Source organism: Barbus barbus (genome assembly GCF_936440315.1).
Source record: "Barbus barbus genome assembly, chromosome: 13".
Classification (NCBI taxonomy): Eukaryota; Metazoa; Chordata; class Actinopteri; order Cypriniformes; family Cyprinidae; genus Barbus; species Barbus barbus.
Genome location: NC_136741.1, coordinates 24,790,921 through 24,814,672, shown reverse-complemented (window position 1 = coordinate 24,814,672; position 23,752 = coordinate 24,790,921). Strand labels below are relative to the sequence as shown.

Genomic DNA, 23,752 nt, shown 5'->3' with positions numbered 1-23,752 from the left:
GTGTGATGCCTGTTGCCTGACTAGTTTTGGTTTTGTGGCTTTTCATCCGTGCTTGTTGGCTTTGAGGTCACATATATACTAATGTACTCCTAAAAGTAGACAAAACAGACTTAAAATCTATTGGCCATTTAAAAAAAAAAAAAAAATGCTTTATGTTCCGCCCCAACTTCCTGTGTAAATAGGAAATACCTCAGCACAGGAAAGAAAACTTTGCTCGGCAAGCTATTTCTTTAAAAGATCATGCGAACAACCTAAAAAAAATGAAACTGAGAAGATAATTGGACTTGCACACTGTGGTTTGCGCTACCAATGTAACTTTGGTTTCACATATACAGAGTATTATTTTATTTAATTTTTTTCCGTTTTTGTTGTAGTCATTTACACTACAGTTCAAAAGTTTGGAGTAGGTAAGGTTTTTTAATGTTTTTGAAATAAGTCTCTGTTGCTCAACTAGGCTGCATCTATTTGATGAAAAATGGAGTAAAAACAGCTATATTGTGAAATATGAGTACTTAAAGTGTAATTTATGTGCTGGCAAAGCTCAGTCATTACTCCAGTTTTCAGTGTCACATGATCCTTCAGAAATCATTTTAATATGCTGATTTGGTGTTAAATAAACTTTTCTTATTGTTATCATCAATGTTGAAAACATTTGTGCTGCTTAATATTTTTATGGAAACCATTTTTTTGTTTTTCCCAGAATTTTTTGAGAAAGTTCAAAAGTTTTTTGAAATGGAAATATTTTGTACCATTATCAATTTTTTTTTTATTGTCACATTTAATGTTGAATGCATCCTTGCTGAATAAAAAAATAATTTCTTCCAGAAAAATCTTTCTGAACTTTTGAACGGTGTAAATGTAGAGTATACTTTATGTATTTGTGTGATTTAAGTGAGCTATGTAATTAAGTCATTAGCAAAGCAGTTCAGCTTACTCATTCAAACTGAATTTTTTTTGTAAATTTTACTATTTAAAAGATTTTAACATACTGCATTTAATTAACAACAATTAATAATTTAATTTAATTATAAGGCATATTGCCTCATCTTTTAGTAGTTTTGAGCTTTAAAACGCCGGACTGTTTTTTTTTTTTTATATATATATACACACACACACACACACACACACAATGGCAATGTCATATTGGCCAAAATGGTGACATAAGGGTCAATCCCATCTGTCCTCCCCCTCTCTCCCTCTGCTCGATGGTGTTATACGCCCCTGCTTCACATAGCTCTGCCAAAGCGACTCACCCCAGCCTGTTTGTGCCCTGTCTCTGTTTGTAAATACACAGACGGAGGACACGGGTGCCGCTCGGGGTCATGGCTGCCTCGCGGACGCTCCAAACCCAATGTGACAAGCAACAGATGAGTCACAGCACCCCGAATCTAAAGAAGCCGACAGTTTCTCTCTCTGTCTCGCACTCTCTCCCCTTGGGTCACGTGAAGATTAGTGACACCTTCGCTGGCATCCTATAGGCCTCTGCCAAACCCTGCCATATCATCCTGCCTCAGTGCCATTACCCTCCTCTTTCCCATTTTCTGTTTATCTTTTTCTTTTTTCACCCAGTCATATTCAGAGCTGTGTTCTCTTTAAAGATGTGGCTGCTTTTCTCCATGCCAACTAAACATGAGCCATGTTTCTTTGGATCAGTTTATATAAATGGAGATGGCTATCTCTTTGAATATTTGTATAATATTTGATTTAAAGTTTAATTACAAAAATGTATAATACATGTACATACACAGATATACAATTACAGAATAATAATATATATTCTAATTTTATGTAGAATTTTAATTAGAATTCTACTAATGATGAGAAAAAAACCTTCAGAAAATACATATATATATATATATATTACATTCATGCCAAAAATGTCGGCACCCTTGGTTTACTATGCATATGGTAGACCCTCGGGTTTTAAATGACCGTGCTATTAAAATTATATAGATAATTCAATGGTCGAATGGCCATTATTATTTGTCGTGGATGTTTTGCCGTACAAAATCTGACTGGACGGATAAAGACCGGAAAATAACAGTAATTTTAAGTTGTTGGACTATTTGTGACCCTCTCTGTGAAATCCACTAAAGTCTCAAAAGTCGCTAAAGGCTAAAGTCTCAATCTAATTATGAGATAACAAGCATCAAAGTTGGATTTCAACCATTAATTTCACTATAATTGAACATATCACATGGCCTTACTCAGTCAATATTAAAGATATGAATGATAACTTTTCACAGAATGTTCTTTACCTTGAAGGATGATTTTATGTAGAAAACAGTAAATCATAAAAAAATAACTTTAGCTGGGTTTTCACAGAGAGGGTCACATTTTATCTACAGCTGAGATAGAATTCTTTAGAGAAATAAACATGATATTTATTTAAATGAATTTGAATTAATTAACTAGAGAGAGAACGAACGAACACATGCACCCACGTGCGAGCAGAGGGATTGTGAAGCATTGCGAACAAGCTTGTTGGTTTAATTACAAAAACTGCTAAGTTATCACCTCATTGCTGAGAAATATAATGTTGCTTTTAGCTGTTGTATTTTCAAAATTCACGGGGCAGGGGTTGAAAACCAGCTCCTGAATGTGCAATTTCTTACCTATATAAAGTTTCCACCTCAATAAAATGCGAGCGCATACAGCACGCCGGCATTAAAACGCCATTAAAAAACTTTGAGCAAACGTGTCGCCCTCGCATTGGGAGTTGTGAGGAGAATCGGATATGTGTGTTTAGACGTAGGCCGGATGTCCAGATATCGGATATGTATCTGATTTAAAACCACATTTGGAAACGGCTCAGATCAGATACGAAAAAATCAGATCTCGAGCGGATTTTTGTGTTTACACGCATGCATCAAATTCCGATCTGTGTCAGATATGAGCAAAAGATCTGATTTTTTTCTGCCAGTGTAAACGCAGCCTCATACACATTGGCCACAATTAACGACACCCTTTTATTCAGTACTTTTTGAAACCTCCATTTGCTAGTTTAACAGCTCTAAATTTTCTCCTATATTGTCTGATGAGGTTAGAGAACACCTGACAAGAGATCAGAGACCATTCCTTCATCCAGAATCACTCCAGATCCTTCAGATTCCCAGCTCCATGTTGGTGCTTCCCATGCCAGTCCCATTTGAAGTTCCAGTCGTGTCTGATAACTGAATATGCTGGAGTTTGGTTTTGGATGAGCTAGGAGAATTTTTCTTGAAACCCTCCCAAACAACATGTGGTGATGTAGGTGCTGTTTGACAATTTATTTTTAAGGTTTTCTGACCCAAGACTCAACTATTTTCTGCAATTCTCCAGCTCTGGTCCTTGGAGAGTCTTTAGCCACTCAAACTCTCCTCCTCACCGTGCATTAGGACGATATAGACACGTCAAGCAGTTTCGTAACATTTTCTGTTGATTGGAAATTCTTAATTATTGCCCTGATGATGGAAATGGGAATTTTCACTGCTCTAGCTCTTTTCTTAAAGCCACTTCACTAATTTGTGAAGCTCAAATATCTTTTGCTCTGCACATCTGAAATATGTTATTTTGGTTTTTCTCATTGTGATGGATGATTAAGGGAATTTGGGCTTTGTTTTCCCTCCTATGTATATTTCTGTGAAACAGGAAGACATTTCTGGATAATTCCATGTTCATAATCACCCTGGAGTGCTCAAAATTGTGAATATGAATGGGAATACACTTCAGATATATTTTACTCATAAGAATTTCTAGGGGTGCCAATAATTGTGTCCAACGTGTATTTGAGAAAAACATTTATTTCAGAATGATATTTTCCCTCATTTTAAATTCTTATTATCCAATGAAAGGTTCGATTTTTTTTTTTTTTTTTTTTTTTTTTTTTTTTTTTTAAATAAAAGATCAAAAGGATTAATAATGCAGGTTTATTTTCAGAGCCTTCTTTGATCATATTTACCATGGGTACCAACAATTCTGACCACGTCTGTATCTGTGTGTGTATATATATATATATATATATATATATGTATATATATGTATGTATGTATATGTGTGTGCGTGAATACTGCCGTGCAAATGCAAAAGACCGTAACTTCTATTCTTGTCGAATTTGAGTTATTGGTATTTTTGGGACATTTAAGACATCCTTTATCATGTACATAAGTATCTTGAGTCAATTTCTTTGTTTTTCCAAGAAAATAGTGGGTCGTCTCAACCGTAAATTCGAAAAGCCCCGGAGAAACCAAGGCAGAACACTGTACAACACCAGTAACGGTTCTTTCGTTTTGTTTGGAATGCTCAAATTGAGTTACGGTGTTCTGCCTTTGTTTAGCCGCTCATCAAAATGAAGTTACGGTGTTCTGCCTTTTTTTTACTGTCCATTAAAACCGCATTTTAATTACGGTGTAGACAAACGAATTAGATCGCGATCTACCAAACAGCTCCATATAACACAGCACTGTAAAGACTAGACACCTTGGCAGCAATTCATAATCGTGAATAATCTTTAAAGATTATATTTTCCCTTTTTTTAATGTAGATTATTCACCATGCTGGCACTTCTAGTTGGATGCGTGTGTACTTGAATGCCATAGCATGTAGCATGATCAATCATAAAATCAGTAGCCTAACAGTTCACAATAAAATCCATATCCTACCTTTTCTTGTAACCCAATAAAATCAATCCATAGCACTGAATGTCGTCAGAGATATTTAATCCACACGCATTTCTGAGCATGCCTGCTTGCTGGCGTTCACATAAATCCACAAAACATTCTTTTAGGTTAGGCTATTTCATTCAAGTAAATATAAGCAATTACGCTATTATTTTACGTTACTGAGCATAGCAAATAAATTGGTTGCAAAACGGTATCCACTCACATGTTTAACTTTTAGTCTGCTTGATACGGTCAAAAAAAAAAAATAATAATAATACAGTCACATTACTATATGCAATAGCCAATATGAGATAGCCCATGATCAGTAGATTTTATACAGGTGTTACTATAACCATTTTGTAAATGGTGATCAGCCATCAAATATTGATCATGTGGAAGTTACTGCCTTTTGCCTTGGTGTGACATCTGACTTTTTGCAGATAATGCAAAGGCAGAGTACATTAACTTCAAAATAGGGGTAAAAATCAAGTTTGAGCTCACACTTTTTTAATGTAGATAATGTTCATTACTAAAACATCTAATTGCCAAATTTCCAGTGTCCTACCTATAATTAATTTGGCTGGACAAGTAAAAAATGTTAGTCATTTTTTTCAGTTTCATACTCTAGCGAGTTATGATCTTTTGCCTTTGTAGGGCAGTGTGTGTATGTATGTGTATATATACACACACTATATACACATACACATTTTAACCAGAGCCTTGTCTGTGTGTATAATTAAAATAGAAACATTTTGAGAATCTCTAAAGATGCTTTTTTGTCACTTTATATACACAGTATGGTAGAACATGAGAAATAAATCTTTCATTCTTTATTGTGGCACTTTTGAAGGGCCATATCTTTTCATTGCTTGTTCCTAAAAAATATGTTCATCATGTTCACACATTCTTGACATTTTTGTAAGATATTCAGTCATATTTTCTTTCTTTAGAGACAGATAGACAGCACCGAGTCAGTATCTCCCTCTAGCAGTCAAAAGATCAAAGCATCTCTCATCTTGTCCTTCTCAAAATCTGAAAATCCAGGTTGTCTCTTTTTTTTTTTTTTTCTCCAGCCAGCCACACAAAGTAACAAACGCTAGCCGGCGCGCTCGGCCCCAGGATTATGATCCTTCCATCGTAATCTGTCCATCTTTTTAAGCAAATAGCAACTTTAACCGTTAGTTTGACCCTGCAGGGTTTGACCCAAATGTGAGATTTCTTTCCCAGGTGCTCTTGTAAGCAACCTGTGTTAAGTCCATTTGTGTCTCTAGGCTGTTTTTTGACTGCAATCGCTCAGAGCTGTGCAGTTATGTTATATGTAAATGTAATATTATCACCACATCCAATTTGGTTAAATGCTGTAGTGTGGGCGGCTGTTTTAATCCTTGTACCCACAACACTTAATTCAGACTTTTGGCACTTATTGTGGTAGTTCAGTGACTCTGTGTTTCTAAAAAAATTATAGGAATGTGAGTATTTGGTATGTATCTGATTGATCTTTGTCAGGCAGGTGGGAAAAAAAAGACAAACTGCTATCATGTAGTGTGTGTGTGTACCTGTAAATTGCTGCCATATATCTAGATCTAAAGTGAAGCATTTAAATATTCAAATACAGATCCAAAACAATTTGCAGGCATTACTTTGCATAGAGTGTTATTTGTTGACGTGGAGTGTGTTGGAACAAAGAGCGAACGCTGGCTGATGGGAAGCAGAAAAAGATACGGCCTGTTCTCAGAATAGCGGGAGATAAAGGTGTGGAAACGTTGAGTCTACAGTACATATACATATTGGTAATTATTTAATGAAAAAAATATTGGCTTGTGCTTTGATAGTTTAGTTTAGTTTTTTTTTTTTTAAGTTTTGTTATTTTTAATAAAGTTTTGTTATTTTTAGTGCTGCGCAACGATTAATTGTGATTTTAATCACATCCAAAATAAACGTTTTTGTGTACATAATATATGTGTGTATACTGTGTATATTTATTATGTGTGTGTGTATATATATATATATATATATATATATATATATATATATATGTATACATTTAAGAAAAATGTGATGTTTATATTAAACATATTTAGATAAATTATGAATATAAAGATATACATGTAAATATTTTCAAAATATATACTCTGTGTGTGTGTGTCATTTATATATACATAAATATACACAGTACACACACACATATTATAAAAACTAAAACTTTTAATTTGGATGCGATTAATCATTGCCTAGCACTAGTTATTTAAAAAAAAATAACTTTTTTTTAGCTTTGTGGGATTTCGCTACAGCTGCAGTTGGAATTTCTTCCTCAGAACATAAAGATATTTTGAGGACTGTTTCCATGCTCTTTTCCATCCAACAACAATGGAGTGTTCAAAAGTCCAAAATTATGCAAAAGCACCATAAAATGTCAGCATTTCAGTCATTATTCACTGAAAATCTTAACATCCTGCCTAGCTTTCCCTTTGTGCATTCATGAGAGAAAATGGCAATATCAGATTTATCTTTTGAGTCTATTAATGATTTATTCACAAATCAAAATAATTTGTAGTATTTAACTCAACGATTCAATCCAGTTCCAGTGGTTAGCACATTATGGCATATATGTTTATGCCATAATATTATGTTCAGTTTCTCACACAAATAATATAGCTCATCGGTCATACTTTATAGACAACCTTTGTGATGCTTATGGTGCTTTTGTGTTCTTTTTCAAAGCTTGAACATCCTTGCACTGTAGTTGCATAGGCAAGTCTGACCGGCACAGACTTCCGAATATCTCCTATCCTGTTCTGAAAAAAGAACATCATACAGGTTTGTTGCAACATGAGCGTGACTAAACAAAGATAGAATTATTGAGAGTTCTCATGTTGAGTCCACGTCGTTGCAGAGCTGAAAATGGCCCTTAAAACATAATTTCTCTCCACATTTCAACACAAAAGACTCTATTGTGACCATGCTGTGCAGATGTTTATTTAAAGTCTCCTCTCTCACACAGTAACGTACGTTTCACCCAAAGAAAACACACCACCCCCCTTCTCGCTGTGTATGTGAGAGTGTGTGTCCATGAGTGGGAGGGAAAGAGAGGGAGAGAAAGAGTGGAATAAATTAAGAAACATCAAGTGGTGATTTAGTGGGAGAGATAGAGACAAGACAGAATGTGGTGGGGATGGGACGGATAGACAAGCGGGAGAAATAGAGGGGGTTAAGAGGCGCGAGATGGAGAGAGACTGGAAAAAAATAGACCGCCTAAATGTTTGACAGGGTTAAACACAGTGAAAGATTACCAGAGAAATCTAAGACATCTGTAGCGAGTATCAGCGAGAGCATTAATTAGGAGGAATCAGCGGTTTTTAATTCTTTTCTATGTGCTCGGCAGTAACGAAAGAGATGAATAATTGAAGGGAAGGAGCAGTTTAGAACACTGTTTAAATGTAGCTTGTCACTTGATTTACTCATTTATCTTATCAAACTAATTTCAATAAAATATTAGTAATTTTTTTTGTTGTTGTTCTGCAGATATAATCTCTTATAGGGAAAAAAGCTAAAAAAAATAATAATTTGGAAAAAATTTGAAAGCTCAATTTTAATCTCAATACCACAATGTGGTACAATGTGAATACATATTCACATTTATATATTTATGTATGTATATGAATTAGGTAGTATAAGGTTAAAAAGCAAAAATTACAGAGAGTTTTATCTACAAGGGAGGAATTGTAAATCTGATTTGAGATTGATACATAGCCATAGCACATCACTCAGGATAAATTATGAATTGAAGTTTTGTATGTATATTTAGGGGTTTAGAATATCCCCAACCCACACGATGAGCAATAATCATAGTGATTTAGCCTGTTACAGACTGTAGAAGATTAATCTACCCTAAAGACAGTGTCCAGTGGGGAGGAGACTGGTATTCAAACTAGGGTCTAATTTATTCAGGTAATCCATGATAATCCCCAATAGAGGTGCAGCATGTCACAGTGTGTCAACAAATCACATTTGATTGTGCTGTTCATGTGATCTTAGTGTAACCAGTTTTACATTAGTTTCCATGGGGGTTAAATTAGGATTTAAGTACGCTGCTTTTGTTTTGTTAACCTAATAAACTAATAACGAGGAAAGGCGTGGATCTGGATTGATTATATAAAGCTGCTTTAAAAATCTCCCATCAGCTTCACCGATCATTCCTTTTGTTGAATAATTGATTTTTACTCGCATTTTGACTAAAATTAATATCTGATCAAATTAATATTAACACTGCCTGAAATATTTATGATGAGTGATAAAACTATGAACTATCTGCAAGATGATATATGGCAAGAAAATTCCAAATTAAGATAAGAGCCATTAGTCTGTTTTTCATCTCAAGTTTAAGAAATAAATGAGAGAATTATTTTTCCAGCTACATGCAAATTAGATAAATTGTGCAGTATGTTGGAGAGATTAAGGCCTAAATGAAGTTCGTAAGGAGACTGTAACTCAAGAGGAGATGAGTAATGTTTTCATAAATGTGTGTTTTTAGCAGTTTATAGCAACTAGGTGTTTCTAATAGTTGGAGAGTGGTACATTATGATGCGACCAAATTAGGCTTTTGCAACATGTTTACAGTTTTGACAGGTTATGTTCAAATGTAAATATTTTGTAATGTTGGCTCCCCTATTTCCATCCTATGATTTATGTTTTTGACATGACTGCAGGTACAAATCATTAGGAAGCTTAATTTATATGTAATGACAACCGAAAGAGTTAACGTGCATCCAACTGAATTTCTTTACATCTTAATGTTAGATGTTGTTCTACTGTATATGTCACCCATGGGATAAATGGAAATAAACAAAACTGATAATGTCCTGGGGAAGCATATTCAAAGCAAGCAGTCAGCCTAAAGCAATGCACAGTTAATGTCTGAGTTGTCATGAGTACGGGTGTAATGATATCAAAATCTCACGATATGATAATATCTCGATATGAAGTCTGTGATATGATAGTACTGCGATTTATTAAAAAAAAAAAAAAAAAAGACAAATGAAGACTTGGAAAAGTTTAAAATTAAGAGCTCCAACCCATGTTCTTAAGAAAACTTAAGTCAATGAATTGACTTGTACCTGAGCTTTAAATGGGACTCAACCTTCTTTTTATTTGTGATATACTGTCTCAGTCTAAATTACATTCACACTGGTGTTTTAGGAAGCCAAATAAATTCGAATATAATAATAATAACAACAACAAAATTATTTCTATTCCTATGACGGTAATAGCCATATTACGTTAAAAAAAAAAACTAAAATAATGTATTATTTTTGCTTTCCACTACAATAGGGAAATTACAATACTACTTTCATAGTTTCTACACTTGAAAGAGAGATTTTGAATTTGGACTGCATTTAAATCGCTAGCTGTCAGCAATTCAGACTGCACTTTAAGCGTTTATTTTGACAGACGCGGCAGTAAAGCTTTTATTTTGAAGGAAAACTCCAGCTTCAGTGAAAACAGTCTTACAAAAACGCGTCTCACTATAAATCTAGTGAAATGCTATAATCATCTACCGTGAAAATAATGAATAATTGGTGCTGTTGCGTTCCCAAATGCATGCTAAACTCACAGCACATGCAATAACGAGTTCATTGCATTCACTGTGATCTGAGCCGTTCGGAGACTTGGAAAACACAGAATCACAAGCTGATCACCTGAACAAAATGCACGCTTCACTTTGAAATGTGCTGCGAAAACAGACTTGATGAAGAGATTAAGCCATATTGTTCTTTTGATTTTAGTTCGTTTGACAGATACTATGCCAAAGCATAATGGCCCAAAACACAACTTTAAAGACCTTTTATGTTAGAACAAGGCATTTAAATATATTTTAAAAACTATGCTTTGCCCGGAAGACCTATTGTTTCATATCCTCATGTGACCATGATAATATCGACTCGAGACAGTTTTGCTATCGCGATTCCATGATATTGATAATACCGTTGCATCCCCGGTTATGAGATCTAGTCGTTTTAGGCAACGTGTGATATAGGATGTTCAGCTGTTTGAAGTTTTTGCCTTTGTTTTTCACATTTACTATGTGAACCATAACCAAAACAAAATTCAGTGGGATTTTAAGTTTTGTACACTGTAACAAAATTCAACATAGTCAACATATGTTTTTCCATTACTTTCAACTTAATTTTTATGCTATGCGAGACAAGATTTTAAAAAACGAGATGAAATGACTTGTAGAGCCAGTTTGATTATGCTCAACTGAAGACTGAACCGAAGTTTTTAATTTGACTTTACAGTGTACAATGTAAATTCAACTTCCTGTTTCTGTGACTGTTTTGGATGGGATTTATGCATTTATGGTTCGGCAGCTCTCGTTGTGGATATTTTTGCATAACAATGTCTTGTCAGAATTAAATATTCATAGTTATCTGAAAACAATCCGTGGTTCAGACCGAAATGATAGTTGCTTTAATAAATATAGTCACTTGTAATGATAGTTCTGAATTTTAATGCCGGTTTACGAACATAATAAAGGCAACATGAAAGACTTGCCATTCAATATCAGATAGCCAGGGAGAAGCAAATGATTTCAAATATTTGATATTTAAATTATTTTCAAATGAACAGAGAAGTGAGCAGAGAGAAGGGCGAGGACTTTCCCCCGGTGGTCCTTCGGGAGCTTTGTTTCTGTGGCGTTGCTCATTAGCGAAGCGAGTCCATAGAACCGGCACACACACACCGAGCAGAGGCCCTGAGCATGGCGTCAACGTGCGCACGCTCGCTCGCTCTTTGAGGGAAGGCTGACCGAGAAGCTGTCCTGATTAAAATGACAATAGTCTAATTAACTCGACCTCTGTGTCAGTGCACAAAACAGTCACTTGGCCTGCCAATTTCCTTTTTTCGCACTATTTCTTTGTCTTCTCCATTCCAGAAGTGAGAGATTTTTCTCCTCCCGTCATGGCGTGGTGCTCCAATCCGTTTCCGAGTTGTGCTAATGGCAATTATTTTCATAAGCTAATTAAATCCAGGGCCTGTTCTGTGTTTCTAGTTTCAAATCCTTGAGGGACTTATCTTGAGGCTAGCGCTGCAAGCACCTTTAAGTAGCAGCCTGTTAATAATTGAGAAAAAGGGATATACTTATAAAATGTTTGCGTTTTATCTAAATCTAAATCTCGAATTTGAGAAATAGCTCGTTTTTGGAAGAACCAGGGCGATTTAGCAGCTAACCTCCCTCACCCTGTTTTTCCTCCAGCCCGTTCCAAAGCCAGCGAGCGAGAGAGAGAGAGATAAAGAGGAAAAGAGATGCCAGACGAAAGGAAAGGAAACCATTTCGCTGACAAGTAGAAGAACACTAAGCCAGATAACAGCGAATCTTTAAAGCTCTCAAACAGACACCATTCTGAAAGTTGTATTTTCCTCTTGCCCCCGCAATCTGTTGCCATTATTCGATTGGTTAATCTCATCTGAGGGTGGAGAAGAAAAAACAAGTGGAAAAAAAAAGAGAGAGAAGAAAAGAACCGCTTAGATGAGTGGAGTGGAAAGTGCTTTCAGTTCTATTATCCTTCTTTTGGTGATTGCGGCCCATAGGGAGATAATTATGCTTTAGTCTTGAGTTAATGAAACGAAAACTTTCTTTCTTTTCTCTCGGCTGAAAAGGAACGGTTGATCTTTTGTGCCACTATCTGAAGACATCTCCCACCCTTGACAGGGGCACATTGAGGATGCGTTTTGTTTTAGGCTGAAAAAGGCCCCCCCTCTCTCCATGCGCACACACTTGGTCTGTCAGTTGAGCAGCGATATGACACATCCTTCAGCATATTGAGTTGCCGGTTTCTCTCGCTTCAGATGCTCTTCCCTGTAGCTCCGCTGCTAATAAAATACACCCAAAATAACTAAACAGAGAAATGCTCTCTACATAACACATAGCCTTTACTCAGTAGCTCAAAGCAAAAGCAACTAACGTTTTAATGCAATACAATAATTATACAATAATACAATAATTTTGAGTGAACAAATCTCCTATCTCATGATCAGTTTGGTTTGTGTAATGAGCAAATTACAATTAGTGTAATTGTTATATTGCTAATAATTAGTGGCTTGCTAGTTAGTACATGCTGTTTATATTTGAATTCTGTTTCTACAATAATAATAATTTTATAGCTATTATAATAATAAGAATAATATAAAATTTGTATTACAGTTGTTCGTTATTATGAATTGTTAATGTAGTTATTTTTATATAATAAGATTTTGTTCTTGTGTGAAGCTGAATGTGTCTAGTGCTGCTGCTACTACTACTAATAATAATAATAAATATTGTTACACTAATAATAAAATAAATTTTTGTAGTAGCAGTTGCTGTTTTTAAGCTTGGTCTCTAGTTCAAAGAATATTATTTTATTATATTTATATTATTATTTTAAATGTATATAATTAATTATTAGTATTATTTTGAGAATTTGTTTTGTGTGAAACAATACTTTGTTTCTAGTGCTAATAATAATAATAATGTGTTGTTTTGGCACTTGACAATTATATCTTGAAGTCATCATCTCATCATGATGTTTGTGAGGCGGTTTTGTTTATTGGTGTTGGTGTTTAGTGGTGCTCACAGTATGTGAGAAATGCAGGTGTTAATTCTGATCTTGTCCCTATTCCATTCTTGGCCTCTGTATGTTGTTGACTGAAAAAAAATAGCAAATAATTAAATAAATAAACCAATTAAAAAATATATAAAATAGAATATTTTTTTCTTTAAAACATCTTGTGTTTGTGCTGCAAGGTTGTGATGAAAGTTTGTGTTTGTGTACCATCCCTGTAGAAGCCCACATCTGGTGTGTGGGGCTTTAGGACCGGGTTATTCTCACCCCTCCTTCTCCTCCTCTCTCACATTTCATCATCTGTTCTGCAGCTCTCCACTTCTCACTCACTCATTCTTTGGCCTTGCTGGATCCATCTGCTGTTATTATTTGCCTCTGATAATTGGCTTGAACAATGGAATGCCTGTGTGTCCCCCTCGCCTTTGAAACAAGACACTCTGTTTATTTTCTGGAGGTTCTGTCTGTGCTCCCTCTTTCTTTTCCTTTCTCACTCACCTCATCCTTCAATCCTGATCCCTTCCCCCTTTTCTCTACTCATCTTTCTCCATCTCTCTCTCTTTCTAAGTTTCTCACTCTCTGATCCTTTTTTGAAGTGAGTTCTTAAAGTCACACATGTGAGTGCGTTTATGAATGAGTGTCATGCTCGGGATTCTTTGCAGGAATGAGTCGTGATTGCTCAGCTTACCGTCGATCATGTGACATTGCATCTCTCAACAGCCACTTTAAGGTCGATAGAGAGTGAGAGAGAGAGAGAAAGGGAGAGTTGCAAGAAGTAATGAAGTGAAGTGACATACTGCCAAGTATGGTGACCCATACTCTGAATTCGTGCTCTGCATTTAACCCATCCAACGTGCACACACACAGCAGTGAACACACACCCGGTGAACACACACCCGGAGCAGTACTCCAGGTGTAAATTATTATTAAACAATAATAAAGTAGTTTATTATTGAACTGTACTGTCCTTTTTACCTCCACCCACATCCTGTTTGTCAAGTTGTTTTCATTCCTAAGTTTTATTAATAACAAGCATGTAAGAAAAGTGGAAACATCTGATGCAAATCAGCAAAAACAAATGAATACGAGTTAATGAAACGAAATCATCATCATCACTATTATTTTTCATTTTTATATTTAATATAACATTTGTTGATAATGTGTGAAGTTAAATGTGCCCAGTGCAAAGCATAAACCAAAACAGCCGAAACTAATTTGTATTTTAATATTAATAATAAAAATAATAGTGATATATTATATTATATTAACTGTACAATTATAGTATTATATTAACTAACTATATTATATAACTTTACAATGTAATCAAGCTTAAATCATTTGTAAGAATTTAAAAAATGTAAAAAATTATATGATTATAAATGACTTGGTAAATTCTTACAAGTAAATGCTGGACTTTTTGTAGGAGAACTAGAATGTGGAATTGAGATATAGTTGAGAATATAGTTCATTTCTCAGCAAAATAAGAAATAATTCTTAATTGTATTTCATGCAAAGAATATCTAGAATATTTGCAAAGAATGTATATATTAACATTTTACACTTACTCAAATAGGGATCATCAAATCAAACATTTGTGCTTCATCTCCAGTGTAGTCCATTCTCAGCCATAGTTTGATAAAAGTATTCCAGGGACAGAACAGGACAGGTATGCGTTTCCCAGCAGGCAGTGGTGCGATCGGTGCCAGCCCTTCATTTGCTGAGTGTTTGTGTTTATGCAAACGGAGGCCCTCTTCCTGCATATTCAATCTTCGACTCAGGCTTTTGTTGTGTTTAGACCACATACCTCCAGCCCCTGAGACGAGAGTGCATGTGTGTGCGAGCCAGAGAGCACAAACGGGGCAAGGCTGCTGGTTGCACAGCACACTGCTCGCACCTCATTTACAACTTGATATAGAGGCAGCTGGTGAAGAGAGGACTTTTGTTATAGTGCAGATCAAAGTGTGGGACGCTGGAATTGTTTGGATTTGGCTTGTGGAGCACTGGGTTAAGTTCATGGGTAAGTGTTCACAGACTTTAAGCGATGCATTTACTCTCCCTCTTGCTCGCTGGGCTAAAAATACTGTCTAAAACGCTTATGTTTCTGACTGTGCGCCTCGGATCCCCCTCGATCTCACTGTCTCGCTCTCTCTTTCTGAGCAAACCACAAGGTGTCTGCCTCTTCTCTCTCCTGTCCAATTAGATCTTTGCCTCAAAAGGAGAAGTGAATCTGTATTGAGAGATTTTGCGCTTTCCTCAGTCACTACGCTTGCTCTCACTCGGTCTCTGTACAGGGAAATTGAATTTGTGGGTTATTGATATTAATAATGCACAGGATATGTGGTCAAAGAAGAGAAGAGAACGGATGAGAAAAAAAGAGAGAGCAAGAGAAAAATAAGGTGATTGGTGGGGAGAAAGAGGAAATGTGATGTCAGAGGAGACGTTAAAGCATGGTTGAGATCATACAAAGAAATTAACCATAATTATTAATGATATGGTGAAAAAAAGAAGTATGCGTAATAGTTAGGAAATCTATAAAAGTCTTTATTTAGCTCTTCTCTGTCTGTCTCTGTCTATCAGCCACTCTTCTCTGTCTTCAGTGTCACATGATACTTCCGAAATCGTTCTAATATGCCAATTTGCTGAAACATTTTTTATTAGTAGAAATGTTGTAGTAAAGCAGTTGTGCTGATTAATATTTTTGTCAAGGACAGTGATACATTTTTTCAGTATTTTTTTTAATGAATAGAAAAGTTCATAAGAACAGCATTTATTTGAAATGGAAATATTTTGTAACATTATAAATGTATTTTCTGTCAATTTAATACATCCTTGCTGAATAAAAGTATTAATTTATTTAAAATGAGTAATATATATATATATATATATATATATATATATATATATATATATATATATATATATATATATATATATATATATATATATATATATATATAAAAATAAAAATAATAATAATGGTAAATAATAATAATAATAATAGTAAAAAATAATAATAAAATATTAGTCCCCCCCCCCCCCCAAACTTTTGAATGGTAGTCTATATATGGGCAGATATTTGGCCATTTCATCTGAAATATTTGTAAATTGATAATGCACTTTTTATTATTATTATTATTATTATTATTATTATTTATTTTATTATTATTATTTGTTTATTTTTTTGCCTTTAGCATAATTTTTTTTAATTGCAATTTTGTGTATATCTTATTTGCTGTGTGTACTGTAATACTGAACAGCCATAATCTCTAGATATTGGCAGCAGCCAGAAAAATGGTCAATGTTTAATGTATAATTTTCTGTTTTCAAATCTCAAATAGTTTTTGAGTTCGTTTTTACTAAATATCATGAAGTCTAAGTACAATTTTGTGTACATCATATTTGCTGTGATTAAATTATATTACATTGCTAACCCTAGCCTCAAGATATCTATATTGGTGTTGGACATTAATAAAACTATACTATTTCACTGCTCATAAAGATATATAACTGGGTTAAACCCCTCTGTTTCAGGGTAAGACCTGTGTTAACCCTCATATTCTTAGTCCTTAGCTGTATAAATGTCATGTCAGAGAGTAAGAGAAATCGCTCTACAGTAGTTCCATGATCTCATGGCGCTGGTCTGTACTCAAAAAAAGTATAATCCAATTACAGAAAAAAGGAAAAGAAAGAAGAGGGGGAGGTAAGCTCAGAAAAGAAAACAAGTGTTGCTTTTTATTTATCTTTTGGATGATTTCATTAGAACGTGTTTTGAAAGTCTGGCTGGGCCGTTTCTGGTATCCAGAGTGAAAGAATGCTCTATTCAGCCCGTGCTCTTGCCTGTTAACATTTAAATAGTGTAAAGAAATGCACTGCCTTGTTTGTTTTGGGATAGGAACGAAATACCGCTGCCTTGGTATTAAGACTGTGAAAGCTATGTGTGCGTGTGCGTGTGTGTGTGTGTGTGTGTGTGTGTGTATACTCTGTGTACTTTGTTCTTAGCTCAGCAAAATGTGAGGGCAGGTCTGAAAAAAATGTCTAGACTCAGATAGCCTGACATTCAGCAGACTATGTACCGATTCGCTCGGCCTCCAGAAGCTCAAGTGACCCACGTACAAGCCCAGATAAATTAGGTTTTGCGTCTGTTTGCATGTCGGAAACCGCCGTTGTTTACATGAACGTGGACGTGCAAAACAATGGGCGAAGCCTGCTTGTATGCGAATTACAAAAATGACTTTCAGATTTTTGGGAATAGTTGAAATGAATCAGGCTCTGGTGAGAGAGTGAGTGAGTAGGAGAGAAAGAGAGAGAGAGACCTCGGTTCAGTCACCTTTTTGTCAGGCCTTTGTAAACAGCTGCATTTGTCTCAAAGTGAGTCATGCAATTTTCCTGTATTTCAGAGCACAGACAGTGACTTGGAAAATCATGTGCACACACCCTAAAAACAAACAAATGGATTCAATATAGATATCACAGCGTGACCTCTGCTCGGTCTCTCTTTTTCTGTTTTCTCCTTTTCTGATGCGATTTGTCCTTTTTTTGTTCAGTGTTTAAGGTTTGAAAGTTTAATTACCCAGACATTTTGAAGAATGTTCCCTTATTGTGACAGCAGGTCCATGCTCCAGTGCAAACCCTCATTTGGCGTTAAAAATTAATGTCAGAAATTACTAGACATGCAGTGGGAAATTGGCACTGAAAAAATGTAGATAGTTATTTTTGCGACTCACCTTATTGAATATGTGTTTGTAGGAGTTTCCTTTTCGATCGGTAAATTTATGGGAGGAGAGTATTAAATGAATCTCGCAACATGATTTACTAATATTTGCGTTTGTTAATTCACTGGTATTTGCATCATTATTCAACACCCCAAAAAAGTCTTAAAACAGGCATTAATTTGCACTGCTCTTGGTAGATTGCGCTGGTTATTGTGGAAATTAGATGTTGTGTCTGTGTTCTTTAATGTGCACCTTGTCAGTAATTTTCCCCTCCCATCGGTGCTTTTATGGAAATGTGCTCTAACGCTATTTTGCCCTGTTTAGTAAATTTGGCCCTGAGTCTTATAAAGTCATATGACAGCTTTGTATGCTATGCAGAAATAAGAACAATTACTGTAAATTTTATGTACAGTTAAAATAAATAAAAAATATTAGTGAGTCAAATAGACTACTTTTTTGGTTCATTTTTATGTTTTATAGTCACTATATTTTTATTTTATACAAAAGAGAAATATGAATGCTCTTCAAAAAAAAATGTTTTTGTTTTACGGAGGAACAAAAGGGAACTGTTCCTCTAATGGTTTTATACAACACCATTCTACAATATTTTTGTGCAGTGCTTGTCAGAGGACACAGGAGAATTTTGTTCCTTGACCAATAGGGGAGAAGAGGAGCTGGTCACAGCCTATGAGCTGCACTCAATCTCTGCATAAATTAATGTGCTAACAAAGCAGGAATGTTCATTTATGACCCCACTGCAGAAGTAGCCACAGATATGCTATTTAAGCATTCGCAAACCGATTAATGGAATGGCTTTGCTTGGTGGTAAATATTCATGTGCTCTTGTGTTTTTGGTGAAGTGAGGAAAGAGATGGTACATTAGATGGACTGAAGAGGCGTTCATAATGACCACCAGGGCCTTTTCTGTTAGGATTGGCTTGGTTTTAGCCAGGAATCCGTTGGAGTGTGTGATTCGACAGCCTGTACGATGTAAATGCGGTTGAATAAGAACAACATTTTGCAGAAGTCATCTTCAGGTCTGGTTTTATAAATGAGATTGTTGATATTCATGTGCATGATATAATTTTAGCCATCATTGTCATGTATGACCAAGGTTTTTACCGTATTCTAGGTCAAACACAATTACCTTAATATTTTATAAATAAATAAATATATATATATATATATATATATATATATATATATATATATATATATATATATATATATATATATATATATATATATATATATATATATTATTTGTTTTATTTTTGTTGTTGTTTGAAGGTCATATATCATAACTTTCTTGTACCATTTGTTTTCTTTTAAGAAATGCATACTTTTTAAGAAATTAATATTGCTAAAAATTCCAGTATATGCTAAAATATAAATATTTATTTTAAACTGTAATGTTACTGTAGTTTTACCCCATACTTATCAAAAAGTAGTATGAATTATCTGTATTGAAAATTAGGTAAATATCACTTTGGTGTAATTATACAAAAAGTGTCACACTATGTAATTATGTGCATTTAGGATACACAAACAACTTTTGGACACCGTTGGACACCGTTGGACAAACTAGTGAATTTGAAAAATGAGTTAATTAAGTCCAAAGGGCCAAAATTGTCTTTAGTTGAAAAAACACCTTTACACAAGAACTTAAAGTTGTTGTTTTTTCCCTGTCTGTTTCTTCGCTATTATCTTCAGACAGTATTTAGCCCATGTGCTCATTTAGTTGTCTCTCTTGCCGTGTTTCCTTCATAACACACCCATGAAGCCGATCATCTCAGCAAGTTCCCCGAGCGCCAGTGCTGGTTCTTTTCCTTCTCCAGCTGGGTCTAACAGTACGAGCGTATTTATTCACTCCCCAGGCCTCCACCACCCCGCTGCTCAAAACACCAGCATTACCTCCAACTTCATGCATTCAGTCTGGACTGTTATCGATTTAGCAACACATTATGGTGCTAAAAACTGAAAGGTAACTGCTGTTGTGTGTCTCTCTCTTTCTCCAATCCCCCCCCCCCCCCCCCCTTCCCGTTCTCAATGCAAAATGTTCTTGTCATTAGGACGAGAGAACATTTGTCTAAATGAGCGTTAGGCATTTCAGTAAACTCATTTAGCACCTGAGACCTTAGCAGGTGATTTGAATAAATGATGTTTAGCTTTTTAAGCTGAAAAATTCATCACCTGTCACCAAGAGCTATTGATTCATAACAGCATGCATGACGTGTTAATTGAAGTCTAATGAATTAGAATGAGAGAAAATGGAATCAGCACAAGATACGCGGAAAACGCATACGGTCCTTGTGGTGGCTGGTGTGTTTAGTCGCTGTAAATGCTGACCACCCACCTTAACAAGGGCGTTTAACAGATAATTGATGTAGGAACATGGACCGGCTCTACCAATGTGTTTTATCTGCGCTCACTTTACCTGAGATAAACAGAATCAGTCTGCTCAAACGGCCAGCCACTGTTTTGACTGCCAAATGTAAACTGCATATTTTTTCACATTCGGCTAAGCTTTCATGCTTTTATTCAAATGCCCAAGGGATGCTGGCCTATAGTATCTTTCTCAATAGTCTAGCATGAGAATATGCTCTTAGAGTATATTGAGACTGTAAATGTGAGCTTGTTTGCCTCACTGGCTTTTAGGAGGAGGTACTTTATAAAAAGGCATATAATACATTGTGGCATATAATACTATGACCGTCTGAAACTGAAATTCATGCATTATGGGTTTATGTTGTATTTCATGGTACTTCTAAAAATACCATGGTAATACATATTGGTAGTAGTGACACCATGCCCAAAAAAATTATACTTTTTCAAAAGATTTCTATTTAAAATAAATTCTATTCTTTTGAAGTTTCTCTTCTTCATAAAATAATCCTGAAAAAAAATAAAAAAAACTTTAAGTAGCACAACTGTTTTCAACATTGATAATAATATGAAATGTTTCTTGAGCACCAAATCAGCTAATTAAAATTATTTCTGAAGGACCATGTGTCCCTGAAGACTGGAGTAATGCTGAAAACTTCTCACAGAAATGAATTATAACTATATATATGTAATTTGTTTTATATATATATATATATATATATATATATATATATATATATATATATATATATATATATATATATATATATATATATATATATAGAAAATAGATATTTAAAAATTTAAAAATATTTCATTACATTACTGTTTTTACTGTCTTTTTGATCAAATAAATGCAGCATTTTGTTCACAAGAGACTTCTTTTTAAAAAGTTTTAAAAAAGGTATTAAATATGCCCAAAAAAATGGTATTGTTATGTTTTGGAAACTAATCTAGTTTTAGCAGCAGATTTTTTGTAAACTCTACGGTACAACTGTTGCTTGATATAAAGTTAAAGTTTAACGCTGAAAATGAAATGGATTAATAAGGGCGATGAATCACACATTTCCATACTGTAGTTAACGGTTAAAAGATAAAAGCGTGTTTTTCTGTTCTCTCAAGTTCTGTTTAGTAGATGATGTGCTTATTCGCTATGTCCACGATTGAGTCCTCATTAGTTTGTCTGCACTATCAAAATAGCTTACTTTTAATGTCATTTTGTACGCACAGAGATGACTGATGATTTGTGACAGCTGCAGTAATTTTACATCTAGAGCTTTTCCTCTGTGCTTGTTGTCTCTGCAGGCCAGGGAGGTTAAACGCAGCACTGGAACTGAAGACGGCCGCAAATAAGCAAGTCCTTGGAGAAGGTAAACAAATGATTAGTTATTAGACTCCAGTGGAGCTGTGTATGAGTGTGGATGCACGTGGGTATGTGTGTGTGTGTTTGTTGACTACAGAGGGCAGGTCTTGTGCTATTATTCTATATCTAGTTTAATGAATCACTTGATTTGTTGAAGCTCTTGTGTTTGTGTGCTTTTCTCAAGGTTGAGAGAAAAGGAGAGGTGGTTTATTTTTGTCAAAGTTTACCGCTAAACAGGACCGCTTATTTGCCTAACTGCACAGGTCTTTTGTTTCCTGTGTTCATCGTCTGTCTTGCTTTCAAGAAACGATTTGGTTTTTATCAATCTTTGTTGAGTTGCTGAGAAATCACCATATTTAAAACAGTCATTGTCAATCATTAATAAGACTTTTTGAATTATCCAGGTACTATAATGAGGATAGTTTAGCCAGTAGTGGCACCAAACAATGTGTGAAATGATATTTGATTTCCAAACAGGTTTCCCAACCTGTCTGCTCCAGAATGGAACAGCCCTAAGCAGCAGACAAGGAGACCGGATCAAACCATAGAAGTGAAATAGGGGTGTTCACGCAGAGTATTAAGGCACAGGGTGTGAGAGGGATCGAGTTTGTGTGTCTGTTCTATCTCTATCATAGTGGACAAGGAAGGGACTTCCCATCCTTTCCCATGAGCTCATGCTTACAGACACATTCACACACCCAAATATGCAAGCCTAGTTGACTATGTCTGTGTGTTTGTTTTCTCTTTCTGTTTTTCTTACGAGATGCACCTTCTTAAAAAGCTGCCCCTGCCTTCTTTCTGCATCATTAGTCTGTTGACCTCACTCTTTTGTCATTACACACTACAAACACTGTAGAATAACCAGTATCTTTGTCCTTTTGTCTTTTTATTTCAGTAAAAAGAATTTGGAGATTATGACAAGAATGGTACTGAAGAATCTGGCTTTTGATAACTTTACAGACTTTTAAAACTTTTTTTGATTTATCATACACTTTGTTCTAACGCAAAAAGACTTATATATTTAATTCAGTCCACTTCTCGGCAGAAACACACGTTTATTTCTGTATGGATATCCCCACTCAACCACACTTCCATAAGTTAAAGTAAGTGTATATCCACTTAAACTCTTAAGTACATTTTCAGAGAGCTAAACAGCAGGGGAAAATATGATATTTGCATGCTGTGTGGCGCCTGCCAAGGGCTAAATTGGAATGCCTCTGAAGATCATACACTTGATTATTTACTTTATTTGCCTCATCCTCTCATTTTACGGCAACCACAAAGATGGAAATTCTGAGGTAATACCAAATGAAAAGTTGTATATTGATGCATGTTAGGGCACAGGGGTGGATTAGGGTCCATGTAATAGCTCTTCTGAGTACATTTTATTGCTTACTACAAAAAAAAATGTAATTCTGTGTATCAGCATCATGTTGAAAATTACTTTGTATTAGCATTAGCATCTGGTAAGCCCCCAATTCCCCTGTTTCTACAGCTGAGTGTGTTTCTATGCATTTACAAGTGCTTCAGATTCGTAGGAGTTCACTTAAATCTCTTTTTCTGTCAAAGCTATGAACATAATAAACAAGCCAGCATGGCTAAAGCGCCACACGGGGGAGATTGCTAACGAGAAAGTTAAATGCTTATGCTAGTCACACAGTTGTTTATGCGCCCGTGTGCATAACTCCAGAGAGGTTTATAACGCTGCTGTAATAAAATGAATTTTTCGAGCGGTAACATCTGAAACGAAAGAATTAGCGCCAGCTTCTCTTTTTTTTGTTAATCATGAAAGTGTCCGCATTTTTCTGTATTGTGGAAGTGTGTAATGATAATACCATAGAAATACAGTATGGACAATTACAATAATTACAAAAAAATAATGGCATTGCTATGCTGCTATTTTTATGTAATGGTACTGTTAAATAACTGTTGGCCAAATTATGCCAAAATTATGACGTTGTATGATTGGAAACAATTGAAAAGGACAAAACCTCAGAGGTGGAGCATGTCCAAATCACCATGTTTTTTTAACTAGCTACTTTTCCTTCTGTTATT

The 23,752-nt window shown here is 35.2% G+C and overlaps 1 protein-coding gene across 4 annotated transcripts in view; it reads left to right on the top strand.

Moving 5' to 3' along the window:
• LOC306879626 (forkhead box protein P1-B-like) overlaps positions 1 to 23,752 on the top strand; it is a 198,780-nt gene that overhangs the window by 48,252 nt on the left and 126,776 nt on the right. For 3 of the 4 annotated variants that reach the window (XM_079432724.1, XM_079432723.1, XM_079432726.1), the window contains one exon: positions 21,640 to 21,704. The exons of the other annotated variant lie outside the window; for it this stretch is intronic. The gene's annotated coding sequence lies outside the window, so the exon portion shown is untranslated. The remainder of the gene's footprint in view (positions 1 to 21,639; positions 21,705 to 23,752) is intronic. 4 annotated transcript variants of the gene reach the window in all.